At 45.3% G+C, this 22831-nt stretch overlaps 1 long non-coding RNA gene across 1 annotated transcript in view; it reads left to right on the top strand.

Moving 5' to 3' along the window:
* The first annotated feature begins 10089 nt into the window (after positions 1 to 10089).
* Positions 10090 to 22831, top strand: part of LOC147737174 (uncharacterized) — a 52074-nt gene continuing 39332 nt past the window's right edge. The window contains exons 1-6 of the long non-coding RNA XR_015295539.1: positions 10090 to 10189; positions 10699 to 10767; positions 10853 to 10958; positions 11378 to 12053; positions 13236 to 13400; positions 14749 to 14868. This is a non-coding gene — a long non-coding RNA (uncharacterized LOC147737174). The remainder of the gene's footprint in view (positions 10190 to 10698; positions 10768 to 10852; positions 10959 to 11377; positions 12054 to 13235; positions 13401 to 14748; positions 14869 to 22831) is intronic.

Below are 22831 nucleotides of genomic sequence, written 5' to 3'. Positions count from 1 at the left end.
AGGAAGCTCTTGATGGAGGGGCTGGTGAACTCCAGATTGGACTATGGCAATGTCCTATATCTGGGGGGCCCAGTCTCTGTAGTCCACAGACTCCAATGTGCACAAAATGCTGCGGCCAGAATACTCACTGGAACCGCTGCAAGGAACTCCGCTAAGCCAGCTCTCAAAAGTCTGCACTGGCTACTAGTCAAGGAAAGGGTCGACTTTAAGACCCTGTGCATTACCCATCGAATACTGCACAATCAAGGCCCTCCCATACTCAGGCCTCTGGTGTCCCACCATACATCTAGCAGACATCTCAGATCTAACTCCCTCTCCTTGGCAAAAATCCCCAGAATTTCGAAGGCCAGAACAGGTGGTCGCCAGTTCTCATACAATGACCCCAGGCTATGGAACGCCCTCCCACTCTCCCTTAGGCAGGAACATAACCATCTCAGATTTAGGAAAGGACTGAAGACTCTACTCTTCCCTTGAGCGCTCCCTCACTTGACTTCCCACCTTCCAGGATGTGTTCATCAGCGCCGGGATGCCTAAGGGTAGCTGAGCGCTCTACAAAACCCAAAATCAAATCAAATCAAATCAAATCAAATCAGAGTTCAATGGCGTGTCTGTGGACCGAGCGAGTGTTGAGCAGGATGCACTTCAGGTGGTTAGTGTCGGAGCTCTGTTTGGAGTTTGTGGATTTGGTGTGGGTCTTGATGCAGTCGAACTTGCAGGAGTGGCAGGTGAAGGGTCCATGGGTGTGTCCTGGGGCGGCTTGGTGGCAGTTTGGTGGTCGACCGGGGTTAAGGGCTGAGAGGGTTGCAGCGTCGTACGTTATGCGGGAGGAGTGGATTTTGCGGGGGCTTGGGGGCCTGGCACTGGGTACGGTCCAGGCGCGGACGGGCGTAGACGGGCTTACCTTTGGCGCACCTTCGGCGCGCAAGGGGCGCGCCCGCTGCACGTGAACGCTACGCGTCTGTTGCATTGACATAAGTAGATAGTGGAGGGGGGGCGGAGCGAGGGAGGTGCAGCTGGGAGGCGGGAGCGGGGTGGAGAGGCTGGCTACGAGGCACAACAGTAAACAACAAAATAGCAGCGAAAGCAAAACCGAAACAGGACGAGATTGGGGGCAGAAAGTTGGATGCCGCTATGGGCAGTGGCACCGGCACAATCAGGCAATAATAGGTACTTTAAAAATCAGGCAATGCGAGCGCTCCAATAATAAATGTATTAGCACAGATCTAAATGCAAGCAGCAGCAGTGAGCAATAGCAGGCAGCAATTCTTGACAAGAAGAGCGAACAAAGCGCTACGATACCCAGGCACCAATTCTAGCAGGCAATGCAAGCAAAGCGCTTCGATATCCAGGCAGGGAGTGTGGGGAGCGACCGCTTCTCAGAGAGACAGAGCGGTCACAGCGATAAAGCCACCGGGGCGAGCCTTAACACTCAGTGGGAGGGAGGAGCAGCTGGGAGGCGGGAGCGGGGTGTAGAGGCTGGCTACGAGGCACAACAGTAAACAACAAAATGGCAGCGAAAGCAAAACCGAAACAGGACGAGATTGGGGGCAGAAAGTTGGATGACGCTATGGGCAGTGGCACCGGCACAATCAGGCAATAATAGGTACTTTAAAAATCAGGCAATGCGAGCGCTCCAATAATAAATGTATTAGCACAGATCTAAATGCGAGCAGCAGCAGTGAGCAATAGCAGGCAGCAATTCTTGACAAGAAGAGCGAACAAAGCGCTACGATACCCAGGCACCAATTCTAGCAGGCAATGCAAGCAAAGCGCTTCGATATCCAGGCAGGGAGCGTGGGGAGCGACCGCTTCTCAGAGAGACAGAGCTCACCTCACCTACTTGTGTTACCTCACCCAGCTTCCCTGGGTGAGGTAACACAAGTACTCCGGTGCTCCCATGGGTCTTAACTAGTCTAAAAGGGTTCCATCATAGTTAACCTAGAAGTGTCCTTAAACTGTAAATTTGTAACTTGTTCGTTCTCCATAGAAAGTCAATGGTAACCCGCGGCTGTGTTTAGACACTGGACGCGTCTCTCGTGGGCCTCCTACATCCTTAATTTGGTTGTTCCTAGAAGCGCCAGCGATTCCACAGGCCCTAGGCCTGCTTTCTATTCCAGACGTTGTTCTTATACCACTATTTTAGTATATGGTTTGTGAGGCCCCTAGGGCATAACGTATACTGTGCAATTTATCGTATGCTAATTAAGTTCCTTGTATTGTACTTTTACCTCTGACCTCATAAAGAGCGCAGAGGGGTTGTGTTTAGAATAAATACATATATATTTGATATATACCTTGTGTGGTGTGCTTTCATTTGATCATTCAAGAGATTATAATTGGTAAAACAACTTGCTTAATTCGTCTCCAAGTCTTAGCCTGAAGGCTGCTCTCCACAGCTACCACTAGGATAGCTTTCTATAAGGTTGACTTTATAACCTACCATCAATAGGGGTCGTTTGGACTCGTGCAAGGTGCCCACTAGAATAGTGGACATCATATACCAGGCCAACTTCTCACATGCACTACATACCCATGAGGGTCTCAAGGCGCTGAATAATGTGTAACCATAGAGACGCTGTTGACAGTCGAGAGGTACCAGAGCATTAATTCTGCTCATTTTAGAGCCATAACTGACCTTTCAACCCCAGCCATCCGTGTGACCTTCTGTCACTCCTTTTTTAGGTCTTGCCTAGGCAGCGCGCATGCGCTACTCTAGGAAAAATGACCTCTTAGAATCGCTCTGGACTTTCGGCCTATGGATTGCTGTTACGTGCATCGGCTCGCAGGTGCTTGTGCACCACTCGCGGGACTTCCGGCCTATTGCTTTATGTTAGATATATATTGGTGACCCAGTTAGCTTGTGCCATAGGTGACTGCCTAGTACTCTCATGCGGCTGCACCACTCCCGTGTAAACCTTCATATGGGTGATTGCACCATAAAGGCAGAAACAAGCACGGTCCTTCATAACATCAAACATAGAATTCTGTTTTTGATTGCATTTTTTTCTCTGTCTGTCTGTCTCTTGTTCCAACTAGCTTCTGTGAAGTGCCATTTCAGCTGCCTGCAGTTTTAGTGCTGGGTTAAGTGAGGTCTCCTTAACAAATGATAAAAAGCCTGTGAGAACTGAAAGCATTGGCATTTGTATAACATCACTAGTAAAACAACCACGAGTTGCTGTTTTTTCACTGCACATTTTTATTGCAAGCATATGATATGGGGGCAGTGTTTATCATTTGCTTTCAGTTTGTGACACATGCTTCCAATAAAACTAAGAGTTTCACCTTCTTGCAAGGCTAGCAGCATTGGTTTTGCAAATGCTTGCTTGATCTTGTTATTAGCTCCTGTTGGTAAGAACTCCTGCAGCAAGCTAGAGCCACGAAGGGCTGAATGAATCGAGGGATTTGTTATTTGTAGACGTGCAATGAAGTCTGTGCTGGCCAGCCTGTGGCATGCTCATGCTGACTTGAGGGGGTGCTTTTCCTATAGTCCCCACTTTGTTTCTGGAACTCAGAGTTTGTTGCTTCGGCCTGCATGGCGGCGCTCCCAGGGGGCGCTGTGGATGGTAATCCCCACCCCAGGTGACCCCTAAATGTACATCATTCAAGGTGATCAGTAAAAGGCGATGTTGATGAGCTGGTGTCTGAAGGGTGTGATCCAAACCTTGGCTTCTCCACTTGACCACGATTGCATGAACCTGTGACACGAATGTCTCGTCCTGCACCTCTGGCTCTCTACCTGGCGAGCACCGGCAGTAGACTGAACCTCAACATCAAGAGTATCTGTTTGGACCAGCCACGCCTAGAAGTGTCTCCCTTGCCTTATATTGTACTAGTCTCACTATTCACCATCTGGTGAAGTGAGACCACGAGAGCTGTCTCGTCTGCTACAATAATAACCTTTATGAAGCGTTGCGCCGGCGTCTAGGCACTGTTCATCGGGTGAGGTGCATGCTAGGTGGAGGCCACCGATCATGAAAGGCTTCTGCTGTGTCTTAAGAGGTTGGCGAGATGCTGCTTGCTTGCGCTGCCACAGTCTACAGGTGACCGGCCACTTCGACATGTACAGTGGGAGTTGTAGTCCATGTGTGCTGTGCGGTGCATCCTGCTTTTTCCTTCCACACCGGCTGCTTTTGAGTGGAGTGGGAGTCCTTTCTTTTCCTACAAACTAAAGGCTAAATCGTTATTTAACTTGTCTAACATGTGAACATTGACGAACCTGTAGAGAAAACTCCTTTTTTTTTTTATTATTATTATTATTTATTTATTTTTTATTCAGGCAAAACACCTTCCAACCAGCTCAGCTCCCTCCACCTGCTGTGTGCCCCCACTGTGCGTTTGCGTCGTAATAGGTCCATACCTACACTTACCAATTATTCTCCTTTTCAAGAAATGTGTGCCTGCGAGCCACCAAATACTCACTCCAACTACCTAGATGCCATCCACTGCGGTGTGTCCTTACTGCCTGTTTACATCTGTTATGGTGAATTGGCGCTAGCACGGCATCTGTGTCCCGGCAAGTGCTCCCCCCTGGTCTGGACAAAGGGGGCACTATCTTAGTAGCACCTCGCCGCAAACCATCCGACCCAATGACCAGCCAACTCTGACCTGGCAACCATGTTCCCCTGTTGCCAAAGTCGGCCAACCTGCAACATATGCATTACCCTGTCTGTTAACCTACCATCTCCCGCTCATGGTAGCTCTTAAAACCCCCACTTATGGCAATGAGCCTGGCAGCAGTGGTGCATACCCTTGCTACTGTACCCCCCAGCGCTGTCTTGGCGGTGTTCATTATACTTTCAAGCCAGCTGCCCATCCCGTTTTTATTTATTTATTTATTATATTATTATTTATTTATTTATATATATATATAACTATATATATATATATATATATATATATATATATATATATATATATATATAATTTATTTATTTATTTATTTTATTTTTTTTTATTTTTTTTGCGGTGTCCACCTACAGGCGTGTCTATTGATTGTAGCATAACTCCCACTGTAATATACCACCAGTACCTAATTTCTTATTCCCCACCCTTGTGCGCCATACATTCCCTATGTTGTTACCCCAAAAACATGTGGACTACTTCTCAGCATGTGACCTACCAAGAACGCTCTATCCTCTTCACTAACCCTTTACCAAATACATGCCACCCTTGTACCCCCCCCCCCCCACCCCCCATCCGGCATTGATGGAGGCGTGCTGGGGAAGGGGGCAGAGGGTGTTAGGAGCTCATCATTCTCCCAACACCCCCCACCCCAAACCCCCGGCATGAGCCTTGCCCCTCTCCCCAAGGCCGGTTGTGAATTTGCATTCCCATTTCGCCACAGCTAGTAATCCCGCACCACCACCTGCCATGCAACCCATGCACCCCATGCACCCAAGCTTGAAAATAACTACAATTCGCATAATTTTAGTTGCTGCTTATTTATCCTCTGCAACTAACCACCATTGACAAAGCCCATAGACCTGACTTCTTGTAAATATGCTGCTAGTTCTTGTGACATACATATAGTGCTATGACAGACACAAAAATACAAGTCATGCACCACACAAAACAACGCACTTTTTTTTTTTTTAACGTAATTTCAGCCACGCCCTCTATTATAATAACAATGCAGTTGGCGTTATTCTTTTAATCCACTTTTGCCTGCTAAGCAATGTTATTTCGCCCCGACACAAAATCCTTTATTGTTAATACCCATGTTGCGAGGGACCCGGTGTTACCCCTTTGACTTTAATGCTATCCCCCAATGGCCTTCTATTTTTAATAATTATAACTGGCAATGTTCAACTCTGCAAATGAGTCTCGATAGAATATTGTTGGACAGGCTTTGTATATATCCACCAGGGGAGACGGGTGCCGGGTCATGCGTGGGTGGCGATCCCCTGGGAAAGTAGGCCGCGGTTGGGTGGGAGAGAGTGGGACTCATAGGATGCTCTTTCTGTCACTTTTGGAAGCATGTGTCACTTTCTGTCCCTGCGACCCTTAGCAGGGGCTCGTGCTCACGGGTTGCCTTGCCCTCCTCCCCACTGAAATGGAAGTTGTACTACGAGTCTTTATTTATATAATGCCTCCTGCGGTCTACATGAGTACTCCTGTAGGGAGCAAATACAAATGCGCCGCCACAACGGAGTAGAGCATATTTCACCCTCTTTGAGACCCTACAAGTTCTGGTGAAACCCGTTCTTTCTGAAGAGGACTCCCTCCTTTGCGTGTTTATGGGCCTAGGAGTAGAGATGTCACAAGTGCGTTCAGAACTTTCAGAGGGGGTGGACGTGCTGGTGAAGCGTTGAGACATGAGTAAAGAAGTTCAGTGACGAAACATACTTGACACTAACTACTATATACGTGAGGCAATGCATATTTTAGCTTGCCGGCGCAGTCACTGATCTAACCTGGACTAGCAGATCTCAGCCTTGGCAGGCAGCCATTACTTGAGCTGTGTCCCCCCCTGCCCCCGGTGAGAGCAGCAGGGCTTACACCGCGTCAGAACCAGACAGATAAGGCTACCCCTGAGAGCGATGTTTGAACACGGGTGTTATGGGGGATAGGAGTCGGATACTCCGAGAAGAGAAGGGGAAAACATATACACCAAAGAAAGAAGAACAGGGGGAAAGGACATTGCCTAACTGGTGTTGTATACCTTTCTTTACCCTCCAACAACTCTGCACCACATCTCGGTGCACCCGTCAAACCTGACGGCCCAGCTGAAAGCCCCTGCCGGACCAGTATTATCCTTCTACCTGTGTTTGGTACTCTTTTGTAACATGCACACGTCTCTTTTCTCTTGTAACACACTCACTGTTTGCTACATCTTACCTTTTTATCTCCTTTCGATACTTGCACGCGTGCCACCATTGCCTACGTAACTTTGTTGTTATGTTGGAGTGTCTGACATTTATTGCAGCATTATACCTCTACTAGTACTTTGTAACCTCCCCACATTACTTTTCCTCCTGTAATGTACCCATTATTACCTTTTGCATTTTTAGTTGGACTAGGGGGCGGGCTTGGGGGGGGGGGGGCTTTGGGCCGTGAAGGGGATCAGGCCAGGGGCACACATTTAATGTCATTGAAATTGAATTGGTGTTCAAATGTGTATTGATACTAAAGCATTTAGAAGTGAGTACCGGCCCACTCAAAGCAGTGTTTATCCCATATAAGTTAACGTTTTTGTTTTGTAATTTGTTCGCTTGCAATGTTCTCATGTATCCGTTCTTGTCCCTAGTGTGAAGCGCTCTGACGCCTTCCGGTAAAAACGCGCGAGAGAAAAATGCATAGATCTAAAGAAATAGCAAGCTTCATGGCAGCCCTTCCGACAGCGCCTCCCCCCCCCCCCCCCCCTCTGCGAAAAGGGGAGAGGACGGTAACTTTGAAATAATCTGACCGGCGATGTTAGGGAGACCAGCATCCGTCGGGGGACGCGCCGACCTACGCCCCCATAGGGAAAACAATTTATGTAAACCAATAAACTTTGGGCCATACTACTAAGTTGCATTTAGTTATCGTATAGTCAACTCCGAGTGCGGGACAAAACTAGGCTAGCGATACCGCGTAACACAGCACCTGCCATCCCACGCAATGAAGCACTTCATACTATTCCTCTGACGCTCAGCGAAGCATTACCTAAGGCAGGTTCAGGCTAGGCGGCTCATTGCCGTTCTCATTTGCCGGATAGTAGGGAAGGAGGGAAGGGTAGGATGAGCGGGAGTGAAGATCTTTGCCCGAAGCACGAGAAAAGAGGGGGGTGGGAGGGTAAGGGGCTCGACACTCTGCTTTCTCCTTATTTTTCCTAATGTTGTGTTCCTTGGCGCACTTCTGCAGAGACGTCCTCATCCAAAACGATACAAGGCACACTATTAACCTTATTTGTGAAGCACTTACACCTTCTGGTAAAGTCTGCGCTATATAAAACGCGCCAATTACATAAATAAAATTGCGCGTCCCTTCGGCCTGAAACTCCGCCCCTCCCATTTTTTTTTTTTTTTTTTTTTTTTTATTTATTTATTTTGCACACATCTCGTGCTCCTGACCCCCCATCCCCTTTTGTCTCCGGTGAGCCTCCCCCGGTCTTAGACAAGTCCCCCTTTAACGGCCTCCCCCTTGAGCTTAACCCTCACTCCCTATGCCAGTGGTTCCCAAACTTTTTTGACCCGTGGCTCCCTTGACCTACTTGGCAGTTGGTCGTGGCTCCCCACCATTTTTTTACCGGCGTACCGGGGTGCAGTGGCGCACACTTTGGGGACTACCGCCACAAAGTGACGCACCGGCGGCGCAAGGAGCTTGTAAACAATGGGCTTAAATTGAGCCATTTAAATACAGAGGGCGAGAGCTGGGATCACGTTCAACACAAAGGATGCCACATCCTGGGCGGCGCCCCGGCGCCCCTGGCTTCTCATCACGGCGCACCGGTGTTCCGCGGCGCACACTTTGGGAACCACTGCTTTAGGTAAACAGTATCTGAAACCAGAACTCTCTTGTTCCTAAACCTTGGCAGTGCCACAGACTACTACGCTACATAGTAATCCTTTCACATTGATAAGATGTGTAAAGACACAGCTTTGATATTCTGTAAAGCTCTTCATACAAGTAACACTGGAGACTCAACTCCTATAAGGAGCTTAAATAAGGCATCATCATATCTGGATATACCTTAATTAGAAATTCCCAAGCAATAGCCAGGTGTCATCAAATGTCCTTACACAAACATAGCAAAAACAACAAGTGATGGACCGAATGTGGATCAATGTCACACATTCCCCCAGTCAAAAGATCTGGGCCCAAATCTGACTATTTTAAAGAAGCACAAATACTCAAACTTAAGTTGCTCTCACGAGGGTACCCGAATAGATTACTCAAACAGTCTCTAAAACGGGCTTGGTACAACGATCGAAGCCTACTCTTACAGGTTAAAGAAAAAGATACGGAACCCAAACTGGTATGTGTCACTACTTTTGGTACATCCAGCAATTCAATTAAGAAGGTGATTTCAAAAAACTGGTCCCTTCTCTCAGATCTACCAGAATTGGTGGACAAACCAATGTTTGCCTTTAAGAGAGGCCGTAATCTTAGAGACAGGCTAGTGCATGCCTACAAGAACAATACAAGTGAACTGGTGGATAACATGCGACAACTAAGTCCATTGAAGGGACATTATAAATGCAACCATTGTGCTGCTTGCTCCACCACTGCTAATTTAAAACAATTTACTCTGAATAACAAGAACTTTCCTTTAAAAAACTTTTCAAACTGCAACACAACCAATGTTGTGTATTGCATAGAGTGCCCTTGTGGTCTCAAATATTTTGGCAAAACCATACAACCAATTAAGAAAAGAATCCTTCAACATCAGTCAAGAATCCGCTGCCAGACGGAAAATGCTCCATTAGTTGACCATTATTCGTCTAAAAATCATAGTGAACATGAACTTCTCTGGTATGTAGTAGAAGTTATTAAACCCACAATTAGGCAACCTAATGTTGACCATTTACTAACTCTAAAAGAGCAGCGCTGGATCTGCCTTGCAGACTCAGTCAGACATGGTCTCAATTCATCTACAGAATGGCATGCCTTGGCATGTTTGTAGTCTTTAGAAATCTTGGGTCAACTAGTGATGCTATTCGAAGTCTGCCAATATTAACGTTTCCAAAGATTTATATATGTCTTGATCACTATATTATCAGTATTGTTGCGAAATATCTGTATATATATATAACAGACTTTGTTAGTTTTGCATCAATAACAAAGATGTATGTGTATTACAACTGACTTTGGTTGCTTTGTCACAATGAATCCCCAATTTTGTTTAACATACACTGTAATTTGCTGGGATTTCGACCCATTGATAACTGTGATTCGTTTCAGTGATGTTTCCCAATCCAAGATGGCGACCGTCTTAGCTCCTTCGCTTCGAGTTCACTGCAAAATGACCTGATTATGTACCAACATATATGCCTTTGGCTTATCCACTAATTTTCATAGCATAGGATATCCAGAATCATTTTTTTAATAATAAAAACAACAAACGAAGCGACCGAAAGATATTTCACTTCCGGTTCCGCTCCCAACAATTCCGGTTCACGGACATAAAGCTTTCTGACCGGAGTCCTCTCAGTGTTTCTAAACAACTGATGACGATGCGCCCGTATGCCGGTTTTCAATACTACACAAAGTAAGTAGCCTTGCTCTGAATGGAATCAATGCGTGCTACATTAGGGCCTCGTTCTACCATTTGATTATATGGGTCTTAGCTTAATTACAATTTAAAGCTAGTATATTGCTGTATTTAACATCCAGGTATATCTAAAATGGTCTATTGGCCATTTCGGACGATTAAACTCACCGGCACTGTCATTTTTTACAGAACTGTTTCCCGGTCATTTTTTTGCCTCTTATTTTAACCCTTAGGCTAACACACAGCTGTACTTAATAGTCACGTTAATCTAAAATGGTTCATTGGGGTTTCGGACTAACTACCCACCAGTATTGAATCTGGCTCAGTGGGAATTGACACCTCTTTTATGTAGTTTGATGCGCACACCTTGTACACATGGTCAGTTTCTGGCAGAGACTTTTCAGTTACACCCAGACCACTGCCGATAGCTGTATTTCTACAGCTTAACTTGTTCAGTAATATTTTTAAGACTATGTAAACCACCCAACATTAATTTTTTCCTTCAGGAACTTCGGATGCTAAATCTTCACGTACAAACTGGTTATCAATTTCAGCGCTTACTGCCTAAACTTAAGGTATAATGTTTTGCTCTATCATACGAATTCAATGTAAGGTTGTCCAACCCTGCTTCTTATAAGACTCCACATCCTTTTTCTCTAGTTGAGGCTCCGTGTTGGACATCTTTGCCACACGCTTTTGCTGTTTTCAGCTTTCCCATTGGCTCTGCTGTTTCCGTGCACCTTTAAGACCCACTGGAGGATTCAAGGTGACAAATCAAACTAGTTTCCCTAGATTGATGTTCTTAGATATGCACCAATGTTTATAATTGTATTTAGATTGGCAATTTCAATTGTGTGGTAACTTTGAAATGTCTGTAAATAATTTTTTTAATTCAAATGAAATTCGCTATGAAGTTTCCCAAATGAACAGTTGTTTCTTTTTTTTAACAATGAACTAGTATACATTACTGTTTTATCGGATTTTATCATGTGAACTATATATAATTTCACGATTTGAGCTATATTGCCTCATGTTCACCTAAGAAACTGTTTCTCATTGGCCACTAGGAAGGAGTGACCATTGAGCAATAATGGTTTAATTTGACGTATAGAGCATGCATTTTTTCTATTAATGTATTTCTTATTTTAAAGACAATTATTGATTATGTTGTATTATTTTATATAGGGAGTTTTTTCTGCATAGAAAAACACCGTCCTGATGATGGTCTATCTGACGACTGCTATCTAGACCGAAACGTCGACACTCCATCATCTCCTGTCACGCTACTTTGTCACCAATTCGCAACCCTTTTTTATTAACTAATTTTGGTTGTGTCTTTAAATATCTGGAGTTGATGTGTTTAGTTATGAACTGCAGTGAAAATCCAATTTATCTCTGTTCATGACTCTTCTGCCCTATTTCATTTGTATCTGTCTCCCTACTTTTGTTGCAGTATAAAGAATAGTTTTGAATACTCAATACGATCTTTGCTCTATTTGTTCAGTTTTCCTTCCATCAATATATTTGTTATAGTTGATATAAACCGGTTATCCTGTGGATACACAAGAGTGCGTTACATAGGTACGACTCACCAATGAATGCAAATTTGTTTTAAATAAGTCCCTTGTAGCACCCTCTGACCTAAACTACTTTGTGCCCAAGCCTACAAGGGTTTATTGGGTTTCCCCTGCCTTTAACAGTTTCAGAGATGCAAGCTTCTGGTTCATCCTCCTGTCTAACTACTTCCATCTTTTGTTGATCTAGGTCACAGGTACTCACAAACATTTTCCTGGGGCCCGCAAAGTTTGGTCTATGGTGGGACCGAGGGCCGTACTGATGCCAGCGGGGATGTTAACTCTGGGTAGGGGAAACAAAGCATGTATATCTAGTGGCTGCCTTTAAGAATGAAGGTGTTCCTAAAGTTAAGGGCCTAGTTACCTCCTTTTTATGTCTCGTGGCATTAACAGCGCGAGCGCTGCCTCGCCAGAGACCTATTGTTAGCGACGCAGCTTTCCAGGAGACAGGACCTGGCTGCGTGCCTCTCCTCTGCCCGAAGGCGATTGGAGCGGGCCACGCGCACAAGAACGCGCTCGCTGTGGCCAGCTCCTGTCTCCTGGAAAGCTCCACCACACACGCATGTGCACACACAGAGGCACACACGCAAGCGCACATACACGCACGCACACATACAGAGACACCCTACTCCCCCGTCGCACACAAGAGACACACACACGAGCACACCTACACGCACGCACACATACAGAGACACCCCCCTCCCCCGTAGCACACAGAGACACACACATGAGCGCACATACACGCATGTACACATATAGAAACACCCCCCCACCGTCTCACACATACACACACGCGCGCACACATACACAAGCTTACCGACACCCCCCTGCCGCCCCCCCTACAAGTAAGGCCCACTTACCGGCACTCCGGACATCTGCAGCCTACGCGGGGCTCTCCCTCGGGCATAGGAGCCCTGCGTCACCACTGCTCCTCCAGGCACGCTTTCACCAGGCACACACACACCACCAGCCGTCAGAGCACGCTTTCACCAGGCACACACACACACCACCAGCCGTCGGTGCACGTTTTCACCAGGCACACTCACACCACCAGCCGTCAGTGCATGCTTTCACCAGGCACACACACACCACCAGCCGTCAGTGCACACTTCCACCAGGCACACACACACCACCAGCCATCAGTGCACGCTTCCACCAGGAACACACACCACCTGCCGTCAGTGCAGGTATCAGAGCGCTTTAAATCAGCATGCTTATAACAAGCAAGACTAGCACTCTATATTACTGCCAACTTTGCTTAGCATAAGCAACAGCTAACCATTCACAAACAATGTTTATATACCAATTGCAAATTAAAAAAAAAAATTAATGCAAAGCATTGTCATTTACAATGCCAGTAACTCTAACTTTAATGCTGCGAGACTTATTGCATTGTAAATGCTTGTTCTAACTGCAATTAACCTTTAAATAAGTGTTTGCTGTATATGTACGTTTCTTTTTCATGTTAGTTCTGAGTCAAGTAAACAGCAGCCCAGTGCTGCTGCTGCCGAGGGGCCCGCATGTAAAGACCTGGAGGGCTGGGGCTGCCCTTCCAGATGCTCACACCCTGCACAGCTCAAGAAGCTGCCATGGCTTAACAAGAGAAACAGGAAGAATCAGAGAAACTGACCCAGGTCAGACACACAGTACCAGAGAATACTAACTGAGAACTTGCTTGTTTGCACAGTCTCTTTAAGCCAGAGTATTTTGAATGATTGAATGTATCGCTTTTAAAATTACTCTGGATGCTTCTAAGACAATCGCATTTTAAATTTAAAGCTTTTTGAAACAAATGTTTTTTAAACTGAAATTGCATTGAATGCTTACTCACTGTGGGTAAGCCTGACTTACGTCGAACAGTAGAACGGGAGCTGGGCTGGGCAGGACCAGTGACCACAGCTGGAGGACTCCTCTCGTGGGGAGCGAGGGACAGGTCAGCGCTCTAGTAGTTAAGCATAAGCCTACTTATGGTGCCCACAGCATGGACGCGCAGCGGCACGCTGCTGGCGTGCCTAAGGCTAGCCCGCCTGTTTACGGACACGGTCGAGGGCGAGGAACCATGCCGGATTCGTCCCAGAAAACGGTAAGCTCATCACATATGATAGAGCATTATTACTCTCATTTAGATACTCGGGTAGAGCCCATTGTGAGATGATTCTAGCGCCAACAAGTTTGATAGGGTGGAAGATGTCATGCTCTATCTGCCGGACTAAGTTTAACTCAGGCATGGTGATGGATGTGGTGGTTATGGACGTGGTGATGGTGGTGGACATGGTGGCGGTGGATGTGGTGGACATGGTGGTAGTGGACGTGGTGGTGGTAGGTGTGGTGGTGGTGGGCGTGGTAGTGGTGGACGTGTTTTGTACACAAATACAGTGCCATTTAATACAATTAAAAATGTGTCAATTCACATGAAGAATAATGACAACCTGTATTTTATTATTCTTCATGTGAATTGACACATTTTTAATTGTATTAAATGGCACTGTATTTGTGTACAAAAGTATTGTTTTATATCGAATAAATTGTACAATTTTCTTAATATTTTCTCAAAATTGTTTTGATCTTATTTTTCTATTTTTGTGTTTTATTAGAAATGTGGTTATGGCATTAATGGGTCTGTGAGTTATGAGTGGTCGCATTTTGCATTCCTTTTCATTTTTGGAAAAATAGGGACTTGTTTTTATTACTAGTCTCGTAAATACAACACATATTACATTACAAATGCTATAGGTGTCACATTTGCGAAAGTTATAACTATTGGCATTGTAAATGACAAAGCTATTAATTTTGCTATTTTCAAAACCAACACATAAATAAAAAAATTGTCATTTACAATACCAATAGCTCAAACTTTCCTAATGCGAGACCTATTGCATTGCAAATGCTTGTTTAAGTATTTGACACAATATTGAATTTATAACCTTTGTTTTTTATGGTCATGAGTCACCAGAATACTAAAAACGTGTCTTTTATTTTCAGGGTCAATTAAGTAATGGTCACCAGCTTGGAAGCTCTGTTCATTCTTCAGTATTTGTCATTGATCTCCATGTGTGGCTGGTTTCGGTCTGCCCCCTGCATCGTTCCCGATAACTCGCACAGGTAAGGAGCTTGTAGCAGTAACATGATAACCCCATACTCGTCTGTAAGAAGTGCGCTCTGAGGCAGGAATCCGATCATTTTTGTGACACAAGGAAGGGCCAATGTCTGCTATGTACATTTGTTAAAATAAAACAGTCAAATCACAGTATACTGTTCCAGAGGTTCGTCCCAGAGACATTTTCTGTAACTGAATGCAGACACCCTAAAGCATGTGCTTTTAAGACAAGTTGTGTTTACTCACCTGAAGGTGACATGTTTCATCATTGGGCTATACTCCTCACCAGGCTATACTCCTCACCAGGCCAGTGCTACAATGCCTGGTGGGCACCCCTAGAGGGCACTCTGTCGGAGATCTTTTAATAAGTACGTTGGATGAGCATAGTAGGACAGAGGATGCTGTGTCATAAGATGTGAGATTGGTGAAGTCTGAATATAAGATCAACTATCGACCAGTTGCCGCAATATACTTAATGTGATCTTCCTGGTCCGTGTTGAGATTAAAAACAGTGGCAGAGAAATTGAGGAACTAAGGGCGCCTATCACTGTGTGAAAGTATCGATCACCTATGGACCTGCTGGTAAGCTGGGGTCTATACTTCAGGTCAACTTTGTTCATGCCTTGTGTAGTCATGGAGCAATCTGTTGGCATTTCATCAGGACCAAATATGGGAAAATTGGTAAATGGGACCTAATCTTCTCCACAGCGTGAGGAGCTCTGTAACTCAAAGCTCTGCACCATGCATAGGTGATAAGGTGCCTAGTAACATCTTACTACCACAGGTGAGCACTCTCTAACAGAGTGCACTAGTTACGGTAACCCTCCTAAAATTCAGGACAAACTGATTTATTCAATAACTTGGACGCCGCATCAGGGGGCAACTGGTTTGAAAAGCACATGCTTCCTAGGGTGTTCAGTTAGAGATAATGTCTGTGGGACTGAACCTCCAGAACAGTATACTGTGGGTTGATTTATACAAAGAATGTGTATACTGGACTGTCATATTCCTCGTCATCTCTTATGATATGTAAAATAAAACACAACACACCTGGAGGCCAACACATCTATCATAAATTTAATGCAAAAATAGCAAAAGGCCAAGCAAACTAACAAGTGACAATTGTCTTTGCAATGGACAAGAGCATCCACCCTAAAGCAAGTTGGAGTATATAATGCTAATGCTACACAATGCATTTTTATACACTTCACCTAATACAAGTCAATGAAACATGAACACGTGATACAAACAGTTACTTAAACAATACTAATGAGTAGGAGGCAAGATCTTCTCTCGAGAGGAATGTGAGGAGTCCGTGAGGTGCAGATAAAAGATACACAGACAAGCAGCAGAATTCACTGTTTCTGGAAATAACACTTCTGTTTGTCAATATTCAATTTACGACAAGGTGCAGGAAAGTGTGGAGATGGACATCACTAAATAAAACGGTTCTGGGCCTAATAGAATCATGTAACTTTGCAGGCATATTAAGGCGAACAGTCACATCAAATTAATATAAGAATATTGTAATTTGGTAATGTAATATATCAATGCACGTTGTGGCATTCATGTGTAACCAATTATCGGTGTTAAAGAAACCAGTATATCCAGGTATGCTTTCTCAATTCCTTCTTCCGAGAGGCCACCACTGCTGCTAGCCAGCTGTATTCAGCAGTGCCACCTGTGACCTGGAATCCTGCATTTAATCAATACCAAAGGTCGTCAATGCTTCTAGCCAACTCCGGTCACTGGTGCCACTCGCACCCCACCACCCTTGGGCCTGTTATTCTTTTAGCCAGCTCCAGTCAGTAGTGGCCCCTTGGACCTGTATGTAAGCCTACTAGCCAGCTCCTGTTAGTACTGGCCCCTGGGACCTGTTATCATCCTAGCCAACTTGAGTCATTAGTAGCACCTTGGGACTAGTGATCATACTAACCAGCTTCAGTCAGTATTGGCTCCCTGAGACCTAGTATCCTGCTAAGTAACTCCAGTCAGTAGTGACCCCTGTACCTTACATCCTGCTAATCTACAAAACTAGAGGTCAACTCTACTGCCAACCAGTTCCAGTCAATATTGACATGCATTGTTAGCCTGCTTGTCATGAATACCAGAGGCCAGCATTGTTGCTAACCAGTATTGGCTCCCTGAGACCTATTATCCTGCTAAGTAACTCCAGTCAGTAGTGACCCCTGTACCTTAATTCCTGCTAATATTCAAAACCAGAGGTTAACTTAACTGCCAACCAGTTCCAGTGAATATTGACATGTATTGTTACCCTGCTTGTAATGAATAACAGAAGCCAGCGTTGTTGCTAGCCAGCTTCAGTCACCATTGGCCCGTCACATATTATCCTCAATAGGATCAATGCCCAAGGCCTGTGCAGCTGCTAACCTGCTCTAGTCAGCAGTGACTTCCCGGACCTGTTATTCTGCATATAATCAGCATGTCTTCAGACCTAAATACACTCACCCCACATCCTTACTGTATAATAGCAATTATTTACTTACATCATACAGTAGGTACCGCACTATATCACACGATCCCAAAAACAAAGAAAATAAAAAACGCCTAAGCCTTCAGTACTCCACCTTGTCAAAAATGACCAAATCACACCAAGCACTATAGCCTGCCACATCACATGGAACACTCGGCCACAACATGACGATACCACAGCAGGGATTTGGGGCCATTAATCCTCTGTTCTAGGCATGTATGCTGTAGATGCACATGCTTTGCATACTCCTGCCATCTTGTGTTGGGTCCGGATGTTTGCAAGTTGTTTATCTTTGAAGAAGTCTTTCCAGTCACGAGGTAAGGTGACCATCTTTCGGTGATAGTGCACATGGGCATTGACTCCATTGTTAGATTGTTTTTTACCCCAAACGGGTTCGGGTGCATATTGCTGCACTCCGAAACCGCTCTTCGGGTTCCCCTCAGTGCGCAGTCCACTCTACCCTCAACTGTATTGTTTCAGTACACATTTCCCTGTTCTCCTCGTTTCAAATAGTTTGGAAAACTCTCCATTTTTGATAGAAAACCTTGTGGGCAACCGTCGGGCCTTGCTGCGTAGGGCCAGCCATCTGCAAATGGAACGGCATCCATTCTATTTCTGTCCTGAGTGCCACACCAAGTTCCCTCCACCGACGTACATCAAGTTTGTAACTTGTTCCTCTCTCCGGAGCACAAGAAGGAAGACTGCGACCCTTGTAAGTCGTTTTGGTCCAAGAGAACTCTACCCGATCATCAGGCTCGATGACAAGAGAAAGAAACTCAGATGGTGATTAGAATCGTGATTTAAAAAGAGTGTGGGCTACTCATCAGACAATAATTTTATTGAGAAGGTACAGTGAAAAAACAATGGACTAGTGATTCGTTGGGTTAGCTTGAACCAATAAGTCCTCACAAAGGTGACAAATAAACAAAGATGGTCAACATGTTTCTACTAAGGAGCCCAAGGTCAGCTCAGCATTCGTCAGGACCAAAGCACTCATTCATACTCCTTGGTGGGCACTCACTAAGGTGTCCTAACATAAGGTGTAGAAAAAGAAAAAACTAATACAACCTGGTGACTGTAAGGGTTCCTAAGATGGATGAATCTCCATGGGGTCTCGCCTCATTAAGGGAGACTAAAATTCTGAAAAATAAAAGAAACAAACAAATCTGTTTTGCTACTAATTGTACCAGACTTAATAGAGTTCAGTTTATCTAAGCCAACGTGCACAAGATTTACCAGTTAATAAAATTACCACAGAAAATTGTACTGTAGAAAATACAGGGTACAGTGCCCGAGAGAAGGCCATCTCATGTTATGAGTTCCCAGACAAGTATTTACTCGTTATTTAACCAATATCAGAGAAAACACGCAAATAATATTATATCTGCATGTTTTAAGGGTAGATACTTTATTAATGAAAGTGCTCGTCAAAAACGACCAAAGGTCGGGATTGTGAAATTGCATAAACGCCCTTTAAATAAAGCGCAATCAGAAGTCATATCGAGACAGGGAGGTAAAACTCACTTTCAAAAGTCCGCTGTCGAACATCATGGGCTGGCGGAGGGGGGAAACCTTCACGCTCGGTCAATCTGTCAGCATAACATAATGGTATTAAAAGCCGGTTCTGCTGGCGTGTGTTTTTAGAGTTGCGGTTTTTTTTTATGCGGTGAATGGAGTGTAAACCTAAGACCTACTTGCTCCGATGTGACTCCCCGCCGGTAGACCTGTTCAGACCACAACCACCGCCCGCAACAACCGAGGGGCAATGCGGTCGCGGATTTGTTTTTGTTGGAAAACGCGGAAGTTCGGGAAGGGCGCGGCTCGCGTTGTCAGCGGTCACGTGTTCCTATGACTACTCATATCACTTAAAGGGACCTCGCTGTTTCTTAGTTCGTTGTGCCGTGTTCCCAAATTATCGGCATAGCAAAACGAAGAGATCCCATCATTTTGGAAAAATGCTATGTATCATTGACACTATGTTTATAAAGATGGCATATTACACTAATATGATCACGGAATATAGGGAAGTCAGGACACATCCAGGGAGTAATAATTTTAATTTAGGATGGCAAAACAATTAGGCCAAACTCATTGCGGGCATGTTTAAAGGGGATAAGTGTAATCTGGGTACAATTCACCTTATTGCTCGCATCCCCCTCACTCCATGCCTGGAAGGACATACTGAGTGCCATCTGCCTGATTGGTTTTAATATCTAGATTAGGAGCTCCCTATGGAATGGTGCGCGCTTAAGTACTCTCACTACAAACCAATGCCATACTCTGGCCGTTTGTCGCACAATATATGGATTATCTCTTGGTGTTGCTGATTCCTCCATTAACAGCTCCGGAAGACAACCAGCATCCACCATTCCCGCCGAGAGCCGAATTTCCCAACTAGGGACTGTGTTGAGCCATCGAGCTGCGTGTTGAAAATGAACGGCATAATATTAGGGGTCCAAATCCCCCGCTGCATACGTCCTGGTCAGTGTGGCCAAAGCCACTCTGCTATGTGTAATGGCCTTGTTGAAAGATTTAACAAGACAATGAAGGGCATGATCGGTGGACTTCCTGAAAAACTCAAAAGAAGAAGGGATGTCTTACTTCCCTGCCTGCTTTTTGCCTATTGGGAAGGGCCACAGAAAGGAGTAGGGTCCTCCTTATCTTAACTTCTGTTTGGGTTTCCTGTCGGTACCACTGTACCTTGTGAAAGAGGGATTGGAGAAACCTCTTGTTGAACCTTAGCAGATATAGTGGACTATGTGTTTGGCTTTTGCTCCAGGATGTATGAGTACGTGGAAATAGCAAGCAAAAACGTCGAGGCCAGCCTAGCTCCAGAAGCTCTGGTAATGCCAAAAGGCTGCTATGGTTGAGTTCCAGCCAGAGCAGATGGTGTGGGTTTTGGGGCCTGTGACTCCTAGGGCTCTGCAAGGTAAGTGGAGTGGACCCTACCCTATCCTAGAACGAAAACTGGTGGTCACCTACCTGGTAGACCCTGGCTCAGACAGGAACCATAAGAGGGTCGTCCATCTCAACCGCCTTACACCCTACTATGACATGGCAGATGTGACCATGCTCATGGTTACAGATGAGGATCGGGAAGCAAAGAGTGAACCTGCCCCTGACCTGTCCAGCAATCAAAAGATGGGTCAGTGGAAGGTGTGGTCTTGTCAGACACCCCACCTGCCCATCAGGAGACTGATTGCAGGCAAGTCCTAAATCAGTTTGCTGAGCTCTTCTTTTTGACCTGTCGCCAGACTAGCTGGTGTATCCATGCTGTAGACGCTGATGAAAGGCTACCTTTCGAGAATAAAACATACAGGCCGACCGAACATGTGAAAGAGAGCATCAAAGCTGAAGTAAGCATGATGCTGGAATTGGGAGTTCTAAAGCCTTCTGAGAGCCCCTGGACCTGCCCAGTTGTCTTAATCCCCAAGCCTCATAGCCAGGATGGTAAGAAAGAAATGAGGTTTTGTGTGGACTATTGGGGCGTGAATGCTGTGATCAAAACTGATGCATGCCAAATTCCATGGGCAGATTAACTTATTGACACGTTGGGAGCAGCCAAGTATCTGAGTATGTTTGATCTCACATCAGAGTACTGGCATATAGGTCTGACGACTCCAGGAGCAAAATAAATATCTGCATTTTCAACCCCAGATGGGTATTATCAGTTCACTGTAATGCCCTTTGGTTTGAAAAATGCATCTGCCACTTTTCAAAGGTTGGTGAACTAAGCCCTTGCTGGGTTGGAATCCTTGAATGCAGCATTTCTACACACTATTGCTGTCTTTAGCTCCACCTGGCAGGATCACCTGAACCACCTTAGGAAAGTACTGTGGGCTCTGAGAAGTGCAGGCCTCGTTATCAAGGCATTTAAGTGTCAGATAGGGCAGGGAAAGTTTGCATACTTGGGTCACCTTGTTAGTGGAGGCCAGGTTCAACCCTTACACCCCAAGATCTAGACGATTCTGGACTGGGCGGCTCCAACTACCCAGACTCAAGTGTGGGACTTCCTTGGCTTCCCTGGTACTATAGGAGGTTTGTGAGGGATTATGGCACCATTGTGGCACCCCTCACAGACTGACTTCCAAAAGAATGCCACAAATAGTGAACTGGACTGTGAGCTGTCTAATAAAGACTTATAAAGCGCGCGCACACCACAAGGTTTCATGGTGCTGCGGACAAGAGAGTCCTGCCGCTAAGTATTTCATTCATAAGCCTGGCGAAAAAACCAGGTCTTTAATAGTTTCCAAAATTGAGGATATGATATCATCGATCTAATGTCCCGAGGGAGAGAATTCCAAATTTGAGGGGCCAGGACCGCAAATCTTATTCCCCGCGATTTCTAGCGTTTAAAGGATGGAGTAGCTAGGGGATTCAAATGGGAAGACCTAAGATCCTGAATGTGGATATATTTCTGGACCCGAGTAGATACAGACAATGGGCAGTTGCTATGGAGCGCTTTAAAGAGGAGGCATCCCAACTTGAATGCACTGCGTTCGACTACCAGAAGCCAATGTAACTTTTTCATAATAGGGGTGACATACTGCATTCTTGGCTGGCAATAGATTACTCTAGCAGCCTGGTTTGGCACTAGTTGCAGTCTTTTCGATTGATATGCCGGAATGCCAAAGTAAAGAGTTAGTGTAGTCAATGTGAGAGATAACTAAGGCTAAAGCAACTTGGGTAAGAGCTTCAGTAGTGAGAAATCTGTTGTTCTCCAGTAATGGGGTAACTTTCATAGATTCACATGCGTGAATCATTCCCCGTCATCGAAGTGAGATCCCCACGGTACATAGAATAGCAGTATAGCAACAGCATAGCTAAAGCACAGCTAAAAAAGCAATAGGAAGTATTGTAACATGGACATTAATAGGAAAAAAACGTGTCACTTTACTAACTTGTCCAAGTCCTTAGATATGGTACAAACTCCAGCCAATCAGGCGACCGCACCCTCTGGAACCTTCTCCTCAGAGGCTCAGGCTCTCAGATGTTCTACCGCACGTCGTGTGAAGGGAGTCTCCCTGAGCGCTGCTCAGTCCCTCTACCTTTTCTCTTCAGAAAACCGTCTTCACTGCTTTGTCTACTAGAAAGAGGTCACTCATCAGACACTGTGAGTCTTGTGGGAAACTCCGGCTTTATTCCAAAGACCCCCACAAAAAATGTATCTACTGCCTCCACCCTGAACATCAGGTGAGAGATTGTAAAATCTGCTGGACTTTTCTTCAAAAGACTTTAAGAGACAGAGAGGGAAGTCTACTTCTGTGGTTACAGAAACTCAAGCCCACGGATAATCCCTTATCAGATGTTGAGAGTGATTCCTCTCTCAGGACTGTCATCTCTAAGAAGGGGCTAGTGACTGGGGGTTTGGTATCTGCTAATCAATCAATTAATCAAAGAAAATTATATCGCGCACTACTCACCCGGAGGGTCTCAAGGCGCTTGGGGAGGGGGGGTCCGCTATTGCTCGAACA

The sequence above is a fragment of the Lissotriton vulgaris genome, chromosome 1_1 (assembly GCF_964263255.1).
Source record: "Lissotriton vulgaris chromosome 1_1, aLisVul1.2, whole genome shotgun sequence".
Classification (NCBI taxonomy): Eukaryota; Metazoa; Chordata; class Amphibia; order Caudata; family Salamandridae; genus Lissotriton; species Lissotriton vulgaris.
The sequence above is the reverse complement of the archived record's forward strand: the minus strand, read 5'-3'. Positions and strand labels throughout refer to the sequence as shown.